This window comes from Rattus rattus, chromosome 6 (assembly GCF_011064425.1).
Source record: "Rattus rattus isolate New Zealand chromosome 6, Rrattus_CSIRO_v1, whole genome shotgun sequence".
NCBI lineage: Eukaryota > Metazoa > Chordata > Mammalia > Rodentia > Muridae > Rattus > Rattus rattus.
Window position 1 is genome coordinate 78,687,481 of NC_046159.1, and position 12,834 is coordinate 78,700,314.

The 12,834-nt window shown below is 38.2% G+C and overlaps 1 protein-coding gene across 2 annotated transcripts in view; it reads right to left on the reverse strand.

Moving 5' to 3' along the window:
* Positions 1-12,834, reverse strand: part of Grid2 (glutamate ionotropic receptor delta type subunit 2) — a 1,431,657-nt gene that overhangs the window by 724,002 nt on the left and 694,821 nt on the right. The window lies entirely within an intron of this gene.

Sequence of the window (12,834 nt, forward strand, 5' to 3'; positions counted from 1 at the left end):
AGAACTGATAAACCTGCAAAGGACAGATGACTTTCTGTAATGCTGGAATTCATTGTTATATGATACAAGCCACTTGTTTTCACTTCTGTAAACAAGGTTGCTTGCCTAAATGCCTAGTATGTGCATGATCACTTATAAAGTAAGTAGACAGGAAGTACATAGGCAGGGAGTATATCAAGATGTGTGCTTGCCCACAGTGAGACAAAGGCAGGAAGCATTAAAGTCTTGTCTTTATAAACAGCAGACGAATGTAATTAGCAGCCATTTCCTCAGAATCTCAGATATGGCTCTGGCCATTGTTCAGTGTTCTGGTTGGTATTTAATAAAGCTTGCTTCAAATTTGTCTCAAAACTTGTGATAGTGTTCTCACTTTCGCAGATGAGCATATGTGGTAGGCTTTAAAGTTTAATCTATAAAGACTTTGCTGCTTTAAAGCTTACAGTCTAATGAAGAAAAATGGTAATGAGAACGCTGGCAATAAATGTTTGTGGTATATATTATCATAAATATGTATCCACTAAACAAAGTTAAAAAAGTAATTTTGCTAGTCATGAGAAAATTTACAGTCTCCTTTTAAAACGCATTTTAAATTTTGTTTCTTTAAGCGATATCAGATTTTTTTCTCTTTCTGAGTAAATTTGAAATGGTTATATCACTTAGGGTCGACTTATATTTTAAAGAGTGAATTAAGTTTGACAAGAGACCTTCAACATGGCTTCTACCATGACAACACAAAGAGTTCACATTATCTTAAAATGTGTCCTGATAGGATCCAGTATTCCATAAGTTACATTCTACAGAAGCTATTAGAATATTTGGAGTTGACATTTATCTTAGTTAGCTTCACTTAAAAGTTCAATGGGACATTGTCTAACCCCTGTTTCACTTTTATACTGTGTGAATGGTACACTCAAATTTGGTGTGATTTCTAGTCCTAAGATCTAGTGGGGAAAATACATCTAAGATATATTTGACCAAGCCTTTTATTAGAAGACAATGAATCACTGCTGTTGACTCAACTAAAGAATGGATATTCTTGGAAAGGCCTGGCAATGTGTTGGGTTGGGACATGCTTTGCTGTGCTGAGAAGAAAATGGAAAATGATATTTATAACAGCATAGTGTCAGACCCTTCTAGGAAAATAAAAAAACTAGTTATTGGTTACATCTCAATGCCAGAACTCTTGTGGAAAGGTGATAGGAGAGGTGAGCTTTACAAAGAATGACAGGGATCCTGCAGTTGAGAAAACCAATGTTTCAAACCTTCAACTACTGCCTATCACCAGGAAATGGCTACTTTATTATTATCTCAGCAATGAATCTGCCTCAGGCAGGTAGGCCAGGCAATGCAATTAGATAGCAGTTGAAATGCAGTCAGGAAGACACACTAATTGCTAGGCTTCTCAGCTACTTATACCGTATATGGAAGAAAACTCATTTATGTTGTCAAGCTTAGTCGTCATTGAAATTCATATAAAGCTGTGTTTTTCTTTTTAAGTTTGTCTCCTTGCTCCCTTCCAACCCTGCCTCCTCTCCCCCCAGCCCTCCCCTCCTCTTCTTCTCTGTCTCCCCATCTTTTCATCCTGTCTCTTTTCCAAGTCTCCCCCTCTCGTCCCTTTCTCTTCCTTTCTTCTCCCCTCCCTTCCCCTATTGTCCTCCCCTCCCCTCCTTTACCCATTTCTCACCTCCTCTTCCTTCCCCTCCTCCCTTTTGGTTTCCAATATGAAATTCAATACCTAAACTAGACTAGCCTGCTAGGTTAATGGACTTATTTTGTAGCTTTATAATTTTTTCAAGACCATCATTTTTTCTCAATAAAGAACAACAACGATAGGAAGAGCTGGGCAATTTAGAACCATCCTGAGGTTTACAACAAAAGCACTTAGAGAAATGCAGACCTTAGGCTCTATTTAACAAAGTCAGTCTGTTTTGAAATGAGTTTCTTCAAAGAGTCTGTGATCTCTTGCAGTGCACACAGCTCAGGGTAAGCGGGTTGGCCAAGCTGTAAATCGCCTTCAAGTATTCCATAACTTATAAGGAAAGTAAGGCTATGAGGAAGACTATGGCAGATGCCCCTTCCTAGACCACAGGTGCTCTGGGCTTCAAACCCTGCTGCTAGTTTAGCTAGGCTTCCCACAAGCTGGCAGTGGGAGCATCACCATAGCCATTTGCTTCCTCTTTAAGCCTAGTGTGAGAATGACTGTCATATTGGATCTATTAGATTAAGCAGCATCAGCAGTAGTCTTTTGTTCTACAAGCTTACACACAGCATTTCTAGTGATACTTCATTATTGCCAGGCAATAATGAAGTATCATCTCATGCATTACTGGGATCCTAAAATTCTTTCACTGCCACGTTTCTTTGTGGTACAGTATATCATACATGCTATTTCAGACACTCTGTTTCTCCTATGATAAACATCACAAGCAATTTTTAGAAGATGTGACCCTGTTGGAGTAGGCATATCACTGTGGGTGTGGGCTTTGAGACCCTCATCTTCCTGGAAGTCAGTTCACTAGCAGCCTTCGGATGAAGATGTAGAATTCTCTGCTTTGCCTGCACCATGCCTGCCTAGACTGTGCCATGTTCACACCTTGATAATAATGGACTGAACCTCTGAACCTGTAAGGCAGCCCCAATTAAACGTTTTTCTTATAAGGGTTGCCTTGGTCATGGTATCTGCTCACAGCAGTAAAACCTTAACTAAGACACACACACACACACACACACACACACACACACACACACACACACACACACACGATTGTTCCTTTTACTCCCTCCCTCACTCAACATTAAGATTCTTAAACATACGGACCATTGGATGGCATGATCAAAAATCACAAATTAGTATTCACAGTAAATGCTCTTTTATAGAGTTAAAGGCTAGTTGCAAGTAAATCACACTCTGAAAAACATCATTTCTCCATGAACATAGTTTAAGAGTACAATAATGCTGGAAGTGATCATTAGGTTAAGCCTGAAGTAAAATAGAAACAATCTACTTAATCGAGATGGGCACATGTTTGAATGGCGTTCCTTTACCTTCTCACCTGTGGAATACTGTGCTGCTGATCCCATTTTATAGGATAATTTTGAGGGTTATTCAAGACATTGTGCAGTAATTTACGGTGTGTCTCATTAAAATACATTCATATACCCAGAAAATGTATTCATAGGATCACTTTGGTAATGAGCAAAATACAAAACCCCTTTACGGGAGTTACATAGACAGTGGAACATCCACACAGTCATTATTTGTGTCAATCAATAAGAATGATGTTTTCGCACTTCATCATAGCTGAATGTCTCACAAGTAGTATTGAGCAGAAAGAAATGCAGAGAAACGGGATGGACTGTATGATTCCATCCTTACCCAGCCTAAAAACAGGGCAAGTGAATACACTGTTAAAGTCAGCATGCCTGAGGCGGTTATCACCGTGGATGCACAGGAAGGGAAAGATGTGTACACTAGGTGGGTTCTGGTCTATCATCTAGATGCTGGTCACCTGGAAACCTTTTGAGCTTAAATTTACATATTGTGCTGTTCTGTTTACACAAATGTCACTTAGGAAATGTAGAGCAGCAGGCTATTAGCATAATATTCTTAACTTTCCTGCTATGGACATCTTGTGATAAAATTATTATCAACTGTTCTTTTAAAGATGTGATTATGATAGACTTATCTTTAAGGCTTTAATTTAATGTCTTCAAATAATCTCCTTTTGGAAAAATGAGTTGTTTAAATCATTTTTAAAATAACTAGCATAGAAATTTGAGTGGAGGGTCTTTTTATGACTAGAGATCTTTTTACATCTTTTTACTGGACATGTTACCTTCATTTGTTTCTTAACCTTCCCCGAGGCTCATTTCTAGAAAGGTGCTTATATATTTGAAGAAAGACCTATTCCTTTTTATTATTTGGCAAATCAAAATTCTTCCATGACTTAGATATAACACAATAAAATGAAAACTATCTTATAAAGTAGGTTTAAGGAATAAGTGTTATTATCTTTATTGTAGAGCAAAAGAAATTTCTGTAATAGTAGGGTCCATGTCTGAAACTCTCACAAAGAGAAATCCATATTGAAAATGACATCCATTGTTCCATACATAATGTCTTCCAGCTTCTCTAGTATTGAAATTTTTAGGCAAGGTCTCAATGGCTTCAACTTCACTATGTAAGTTTATCTCAAATTCATAGCCCTTGTCCTGCCCCAGACTCACCAGTACTGGGATTATCGGTACAGACTACGATACCTGAATTTTAGTATTTCTAATGAAACTGAAAACAAAAGACCTTTGGTCAAAACATCTTACTTTATGCAGCCAATACTTTTTCTTTCTACCCAGATCTCACAAAGTAATCAGTGAGACATTATTCCTATATAAAGATTTTATATATTCCTATATAAAGATTCCTATATAAACATTATTCTGGTCCATATGTAAATCAAGCCACATGACTGCTCCAGTCCCACCACATTCATTTCGAGGACACTTACAGGCACACCTAGACAAGAGTGAGTTTGGACTCTACAGCAGGGAGATTTGCTCAGCTGCACAAAACTGCAATCTCTGTTACAGCTTTGAAGTCCCTGAATGAGAGGTGGAGTATGAACTGCAGAGATTTAAGTGTTTAAAACTTCAAAAGAAGTATGACTAACTCAATGACACACAATTACTCCAGAGACAGGGGAGAGGGGAAGTAGAAAACGCAATTCATATACCTTTGAATTTATTTTTTCCCCATAGCAATTAAATGACAATGGTAAGTGGACAATTTCTTTTCTAAAACTGATTTTGCAAGAAAGATACATTTATGTTAGAATTTCCCCTGAACGCTTGTGTAAATTCCATGCCAGCTTTGACTGCAGCACAGCAGTGGAGATGGAAGCCTTGCTGGTCTCCAAGTGCAGGGCATCACTCATTTTCCCCTCCCAACCTTAGCTGCTTACTGGTTTTCTGCGCTGGTCCCAATCTTTCTTTCCCCGACAGTTCCTATCATCCCAATCCATTGAACCCTTTTTAGCTGCATTTGCCTTTCTATCCATCATGTGTTAAGTATTTTTACAAATAATTGTTTAATTATTATTATTGCATATATAATTATTACATAATAATATATACTACTACTACTATCAACATATCATTCTTATATATTATAATATACAATATAAGTATTACCAATATAAATTAGTATATACTAAAATACATATGATACTAAATACTAAAATACAGTACAATATATTAAATTATTATTATTATTATTATTATTATTATTATTATTATTATTATTATTATTTTACAAGACAGCGACTCACTGTGTGTCCATGGCTGAGCTATGACTCCACAAGATCTGCTTGCCTTTGCCTCCTATTTACTAGGTTTAAAGGCATGAACTACCACGTTGACAAAAATGGTTTTTAAAGTCCTTTTTTTCAAATATAAGTTTAATCCTCTAGAATCTTAAATTTTGTCATTTTAGAATATCCAACTGAAGAAGAACCATCATGTCCCCCAATCCTATTAAAATATACAATCTGGAGAGGTCTATAAGACAGCAACTACGAGAGGGAAAGGAGGCCACCAGAAAAATCTTTGAAATAAATAGCTAAATGTGTGAAATGTGGAGGAAGCAATGCTACTTGAGAAGTTGGGAATGAGACATGAACAGTGGCTGGGGATGGAGAACTCTGTGGCATGTGCCAGACAGATGAGTTCAGAGTTATCCAAGCCGCCTAAGCAGAAGATATGAAGTACTGTACAGTGGGAATAAGTAAGAAAACAGAAGCTTCCTGTCACTCCGGTACACGCAATCTCTCAAAGCCGTGGAACACTGACTCTTGTGTAACTCACTCTTTCATTATTGTTTGTAATTAATGGAAACCACAGGGCCTCATTGCTCTAAGCTTGGAGACTACATGTGCACCTAAAGCCACTTTGTCTAATATATATTTTTAATTCATTAACACTGATCCCATGGCCAACAAAACCACAACTCAAACCTGAACCTGGCTCTTCTCTTGAAGAAACATTGCAATGCTGTGTCAAGTTTAGGGACACTAGTCAGCACCTCTGCATTGGACTCAGAAACACACACAAGGACACGCACATGCACTTGCGCACATGTCCACTCAAGCACACACATGCATAAGGATTCAGAAGGCACTTAATAGGCTGTTGATAGGATGCCTACTTAGGATGGAAAGTGAACAAGAAAAGTTTTGACTTTCGGTAAGAGCAGGGGCTTCTGGGGGTTGGGGATTTAGCTCAGTGGTAGAGCGCTTGCCTAGCAAGCGCAAGGCCCTGGGTTCGGTCCCCAGCTCCGAAGAAAAGAAAAGAAAAAAAAAAACAAAAAAACAGGGGCTTCGGACAAATTCTGTAGCTCAGATGTTGATTTTGGAATTACAAATAAAATCTTGTGAGTAGGAAAACTTGCAAACACATAACCTGTGAATAAGAGAAACTAAATATATACACTACTATTTGCAAAAGCCCCTGAGAGTGATGTTCTTACGTGTGTGTGTGTGTGTGTGTGTATGTGTGTGTGTGTGTGTGTATGTGTGTGTGTGTACCAACATATAAATGATATATTAGTTAAAAACATATCCTGGTGATCTGATAGGATGCATGGGATTATTTCAATCTCCTTGTATCTATTGAGGCCTGTTTTGTGACCAATTATATGATCAATTTTTGAGAAGGTACCATGAGGTGCTGAGAAGAAGGTATATTCTTTTGTTTTAGGATGAAATAGTCTATAGATGTCTGTTAAATCCATTTGGTTCATAACTTCTGTTAGTTTCACTGTGTCTCTGTTTAGTTTCTGTTTTCATGACCTGTCCATTGATGAGAGTACATCAATATGTTGAAGTCTGCTACTATTACTGTGTGTGGTACAATGTATGCTTTAAGCTTTATTAAAGTTTCTGTTATGAATGTAGGTGCCCTTGTATTTGGAGCATAGATGTTGAGAATTGAGAGTTCATCTCGGTAGAAATTTTCTATGATGAGTATGAAGTGTCCTTCCTTATCTTTTTAGATAACTTTTGGTTGAAAGTTGATTTTTTTTGATATTAGAATGGCTACTCAAGTCTTTTTCTTGGGACCAATTGCTTGGAAAATTTTTTCCCAGACGTTTTACTCTTAGGTAGTGTCTGTCTTGTCATTGAGGTGTGTTTCCGGTATGCAGCAAAATGCTAGGTCCTGTTTTCGTATCTAGTCAGTTAGTCTATGTCGTTTTATTGGGAATTGAGTCTGTTGTTAAGAGATATTAAGGAATAGTAAAATAAAAAAAATTTGATGCTTTATTCCTTTTTAGAATGGAGAGCAAAACACAGGAGGAAATACTGGGACAAAGAGTAGAGTAGGTGTGGACAAAGAGGAACACTCCTTCGTTGTTGGTGGGAATGCAGACTGGTACAACCATTCTGGAAATCATTCTGGAGGTTCCTCAGAAAATTGGACATTGAAGTACCTGAGGACCCAGCTATACCACTCTTGGGCATATACCCAAAAGATGCCCCAATATATAACAAAGACACATGCTCCACTATGTTCATAGCAGCCTTACTGATAATAGCCAGAAGCTGGAAAGATCCCAGATGCCCTTCAACAGAGGAAAGGATTCAGAAAATGTGGTACATCTACATAATGGAATATTACTCAGCTATCAAAAACAATGACTTTTTGAAATTCATAGGCAAATGAATGGAACTGGAAAATAACATCCTGAGTGAGGTAACCCAATCACAGAAAAACACACATGGTATGCACTCATTGATAAGTGGATATTAGCCCAAATGCTCGAATTACCCTAGATGCACAGAATACATGAAACTCAAGAAGGATGACCAAAATGTGAATGTCTCACTCCTTCTTTAAAAGGGGAATAAGAATACTCTTGGGAGGGAATAGGGAGGCAAAGTTTAGAACAGAGGCAGAAGGAACACCCATTCAGAGCCTGTCCCACATGTGGCCCATACATATACAGCCACCAAACTAGATAAGATGGATGAAGCAAAGAAGTTCAGGCTGACAGGAACCGAATGTAGATCTCTCCTGAGGGACACAGCCAGAGTATGGCAAATACATAGGCGAATGTCAGCAGCAAACCACTGAACTGAGAACAGGACACCTGTTGAAGGAATCAGAGAAAGGACTGAAAGAGCTTGAAGGGGCTTGAGACACCATATGAACAACAATGCCAACCAACCAGAGCTTCCAGGGACTAAGCCACTACCCAAAGTCTATACATGGACTGACCCTGGACTCTAACCTCATAGGTAGTAATGAATAACCTAGTAAGAGCACCAGTGGAAGGGGAAGCCCTTGGTCCTGCAAAGACTGAACCCCCAGTGAATGTGATTGTTGGGCGGAGGGCAGTAATGGGGGGCGGATGGGGAGGGGAACACCCGTAAAGAAGGGGAGGGGGAGGGGTTAGGGGGATGTTGGCCCTGAAACCGGGAAAGGGAATAACAATCGAAATGTAAATAAGGAACACCCAAGTTAATAAAGATGAAAAAAAAGTACATTAAAAAAAAAAGAACTGGAAAGCATGTACTCCATGGCAATATGTACTATGCTACTATGCTACTGATGTAGTTAATTGATCAAATAAAACCCACCAAATTCAGAAGGCCCCTTAGCTATAAACAATAATGAAAAGCACATGTACTACGATTTGGAACCACACTGTATATGGATAGTCTCAGAGAGATGTGTCTTCCTCCTGCCAAGTCAAAAACATACATATATGGAGTTGGGTCAACTACTTTATTCAAACAAAATCACTTGGATAATTTGGCTGATAAATTCCAGGGCTCCAATAACACAGAAGACTTACATATAGAAATCACATTAATAGGGAAAACTAGTATCTTTGAGTAATTATATTTGAAAAAAGTTTTTCTGCACATATACATGAGTGTATGTATGTACACATGCACACATACACATAAAAACACAAGTACCTAAATATAAAAGTTGGAAAATATAACTAGAACAAGGCTGAAACTGTTCTTGAGGAATGAGGCCACATTTTGTACATTCTTCAGATGTACAAAAGAATCCCCACTGTTTTATAAAGAAATCATTCTGATATTCTCTCATTGTTAATTTGTTTATTTCTAGCTACTATATTCATCAAAATAGGCTGATACAAAACAAACGATCTACTAATGTGGCATACATTATAACTCACTTCAATGTAGAAAGGATTTAAATACATATATATAAACTTTTAATGAAATTTGCATGCCTACTACTAAAAAATATCAGAACATCAAATATTTTAACTGTACTTGGAGATTTTATTTAATAGTAGCGGAAATGTACAATGAATAAATTATCTTAAAAGAAAAAATCTGGGGGACATCTGTAATTTTATATTTTATTGTTACTATTTTGATTAAATATTAAAGCTTTCATTTCCTTTTTAAAAAAGATTAGAGCAAGAACTGAAGAAATGGTCAACCAGAGACTGCCCCACCTGGGATCCATTCCATATGCAGCCACCAAACCTAGTCACTATTGCTGATGCCAAGAAGTTCTTGTTCACAGGAGCCAGATATGGGTGTCTCCTGAGAGGTTCTGCCAGAACCCTATTCATACAGATGAGGATGATTGCAGCTAAACATTGGACTGAGCAAGGGGACCCCAATGGAGGAGTTAAAGAAAAGACTGGAGGAGCTGAAGGGGTTTGTAAAACCATAAGAAGAACAACAATATCAACCAACTAGACACTACTAGAGCTCCCAGGAACTAAACAACCAACCAATGAGTACACATGGAAGGACCCATGATTCCAGCTGCATATGTAGCAGAGGATGTCATTGTCCAGCATCACTAGAAGGAAAAGTCCTTGGTCCTATGAAGACTCATTTTCCCAATGTATAGTAGTGTCAAGGCATTGAGGTTGGAGTCAGTTGGTGAGAGTGGGCGTATTCTCATAGAAGCAGGGAGAGGAGGAGGGGTTATGGGAGGGTGTGAAAGAGGATAACATTTGAAAGGTAAATACATAAAAAAATCCAAGAAAAATAAAATTGAAAAACAAGCAAACAAATATATACTGCTCTTCTGGATAACCCAAGTTCAATTTTGGGCATCCATGTCAAATAATTCACAATAACTTGTAACTGTAGTTTTCAGGGATTAAACATTTCTGCCTTCTGTAAACATTTCTACTCACATGCACAAACGCACACAGACATACATGCATAAAGATAATTTTTAAAGATGACACAAACCAATCTTCTGGGAGTGATTTAAAACCTCTAACACAGATGTAATTCTTTTAAAGTGAAGACAAACTATGTCACACACACCCTTGACACCCTTTCCAGGAATAAATAATGTCCTAGATGCTCAACCTGAGTGCTCGAACCTCAGAGTACAGTGAGTCAATGTTGGTGAAGTTCACAGTTATAGAACATTTGATACGGTCATTTATAACTAGCCAAATTATCCATTTGTAATGAAAAGCAAACATTTTTGAAGATTTATTTTTATTTTTTTACAGGTACACCTGCTTTGCCTGCATTTGCATGTGAGCATGTGCATGCCTGGTGTCAAGGAGCCAGAAGAAACTTCTAGAACTGGAGCTAAGGACAGCTGTGGGTGCTGGAAACTGAACCTAGGTCTTCTGTAAGAACAGCAAGTGCTACTAGTCACATAATTATCTTTCCACAGCAAGAACAATATCTTGTTATAAATAAATATAATGAAAGTTATGCAGCACTCCCCTGTCTTCGACTCTTGCCTAACTTTAGATTCCTTTCCCCTAACTGGACAGCCTTGTCTAGCCTCAATATAAGAAGATGCAGTCAGTTCTACAACAACTTGATAAGCTAAGCCTGATTGATATCCATGGGAGATCCTCCATTCTCTGAGGAGAGAGGAGGGAGATGGACCTAGATAAGTAAAACTTAAAAACTAGGAATGTTATTTTTCTGACAGTGATGATTGAAATTAGAGATGCAGGAGACAGGAAACTTTTGTTTCTTCAGTGTGAAAACCCTCAGAAAATGTAATCTTTGACCTCTGTCTGTTTCATACACATGCTTGCAAAATATGAATCGTGACTTGCTCTATAATTCAGGTCAGACAAATTGTTCATCATTCAGGATTCCTGTGGAGACTGTGAAATCTATATCTATCGCAGTCCATTGCAAAGTTAGTTCTTTCTTAACTGTAACTTAAAAAAAAACTAATTTTATTTAGTCCTAAGTCCAACCCCTCAACTGAATATTATTTTTGAATATAATCTGAAGGCAAAACTTCTGGAAGTGGAATTAGCTGCCTTCAACATTTACACGTTCAGGCCAGATTCTTCCCGAAAATGTCAGCTCACTCTTAGAGCTCATGAAAGAAAAACCCTTGCATGGTAGCCTCTGAGAACAGCTGGCTGAGAAACAGGCAACACCAGGTAGGTTATAGAGTACACAGTGAGCGCAGGAGACGATAGATTAAACTGGATTCGCCTTACCACCCCTTCACTGCTGTTCAGGTTGACTATGGGATAAACACCTAAACAAGGAAGTGTTGGTATCAAAAAAATATATCTGAGTAGGAGACTATGGAGAAGTCTCAAAAGGAAAATCATGAGCCTAGCTTAACCATGTTAAGTTTATATACAAGAGAAAAAGCAATAGATTATAACAGGAATTTAGGTTTCACAGTTAAAACAGGGATAATTGGAGGAGTTAGAGAAAGGATTGAAGGAGATGAAGGGGTTTTCAACCACATAAGAACAATAATACCAACCAATTAGAGCTCCCAGGGACTAAACCACCATCCGAAGAACACACATGGACAGATCCATGGCTCCAACTGCATATGTAGCAGAGGATGGCCTTGCTGGATACCAATGGGAGGAGAAATCCTTGGTCCTGCCAAGGGTCGACCCTCCAGTGTAGGGGAATGTCAGGACCGGGAGGTGGGAAGGGGTGGGGTGATGCATAAGGGAACACCCTCATAGACGAAGGGGAAGGAGTGATGGGATAAAGGGTTTAAGGATGGAAAACTGGGAAAGGGGATAACATTTGAAATGTAAATAAAAATATCCAATAAAAAAAGAAAATGTGAAAGTGGTTGTGGATAAAATAGGATCTAGGAAATGAATCTGTGTGGAAACCTTTATTACAGGAGAATTGGTGGTTTCTGTATTCATAGATTTATGTATTCAATAAAATCTTAGCCCTCAAAACAAACAAACAAACAGACAAACAACAGCAACAACAAAACAACCAGGGCGTGTGGTGCTGAAACTGATTGTTATCTCCTTTAACTCGTTCTAAACAGACTCCACCTACCCAACAGCAAAGCTAGGCCTCTTGTCCTGCAGTTTCTCTAGTAAGGGTCAGAAATTCTGGGCCCTTAGAGGGCAGTGTTTCTTCTTCAATCATCCTTTCTACATCCCTTGTTTCCTGTTTATTGCCAGAAGACTATATAAAATGTTACAACTTGGTGTTTTTTATTTTTAACTAAATCATTCAGTTTCTTCCATTCATCGCATAGCTTAAAAAACATATTCACAAATTTCTTCACTAAACTTTTTGTGTGAATATGCAAACCACACTAATTCACTTTCCCTGACTCCTCATAGCTCTGCTCTATCTCCCACAGTTTTACTTTGGTCCATGGTGCTCCTGCTGCTTAGACTGTCTTTCTGTCCTTTACCTGAAGTCATGCCTTTTAATAAGCAACCCAAAGAACATCTCCTTCAGGACCATGCTCAGGATAAGCTCTATCAACACTCGCACAATTACATTCCAGTCCTGTAATGAGAAGGAGCATGGCTTTCACTTCCCAAGGCAGTGTGCAAATGCTCGT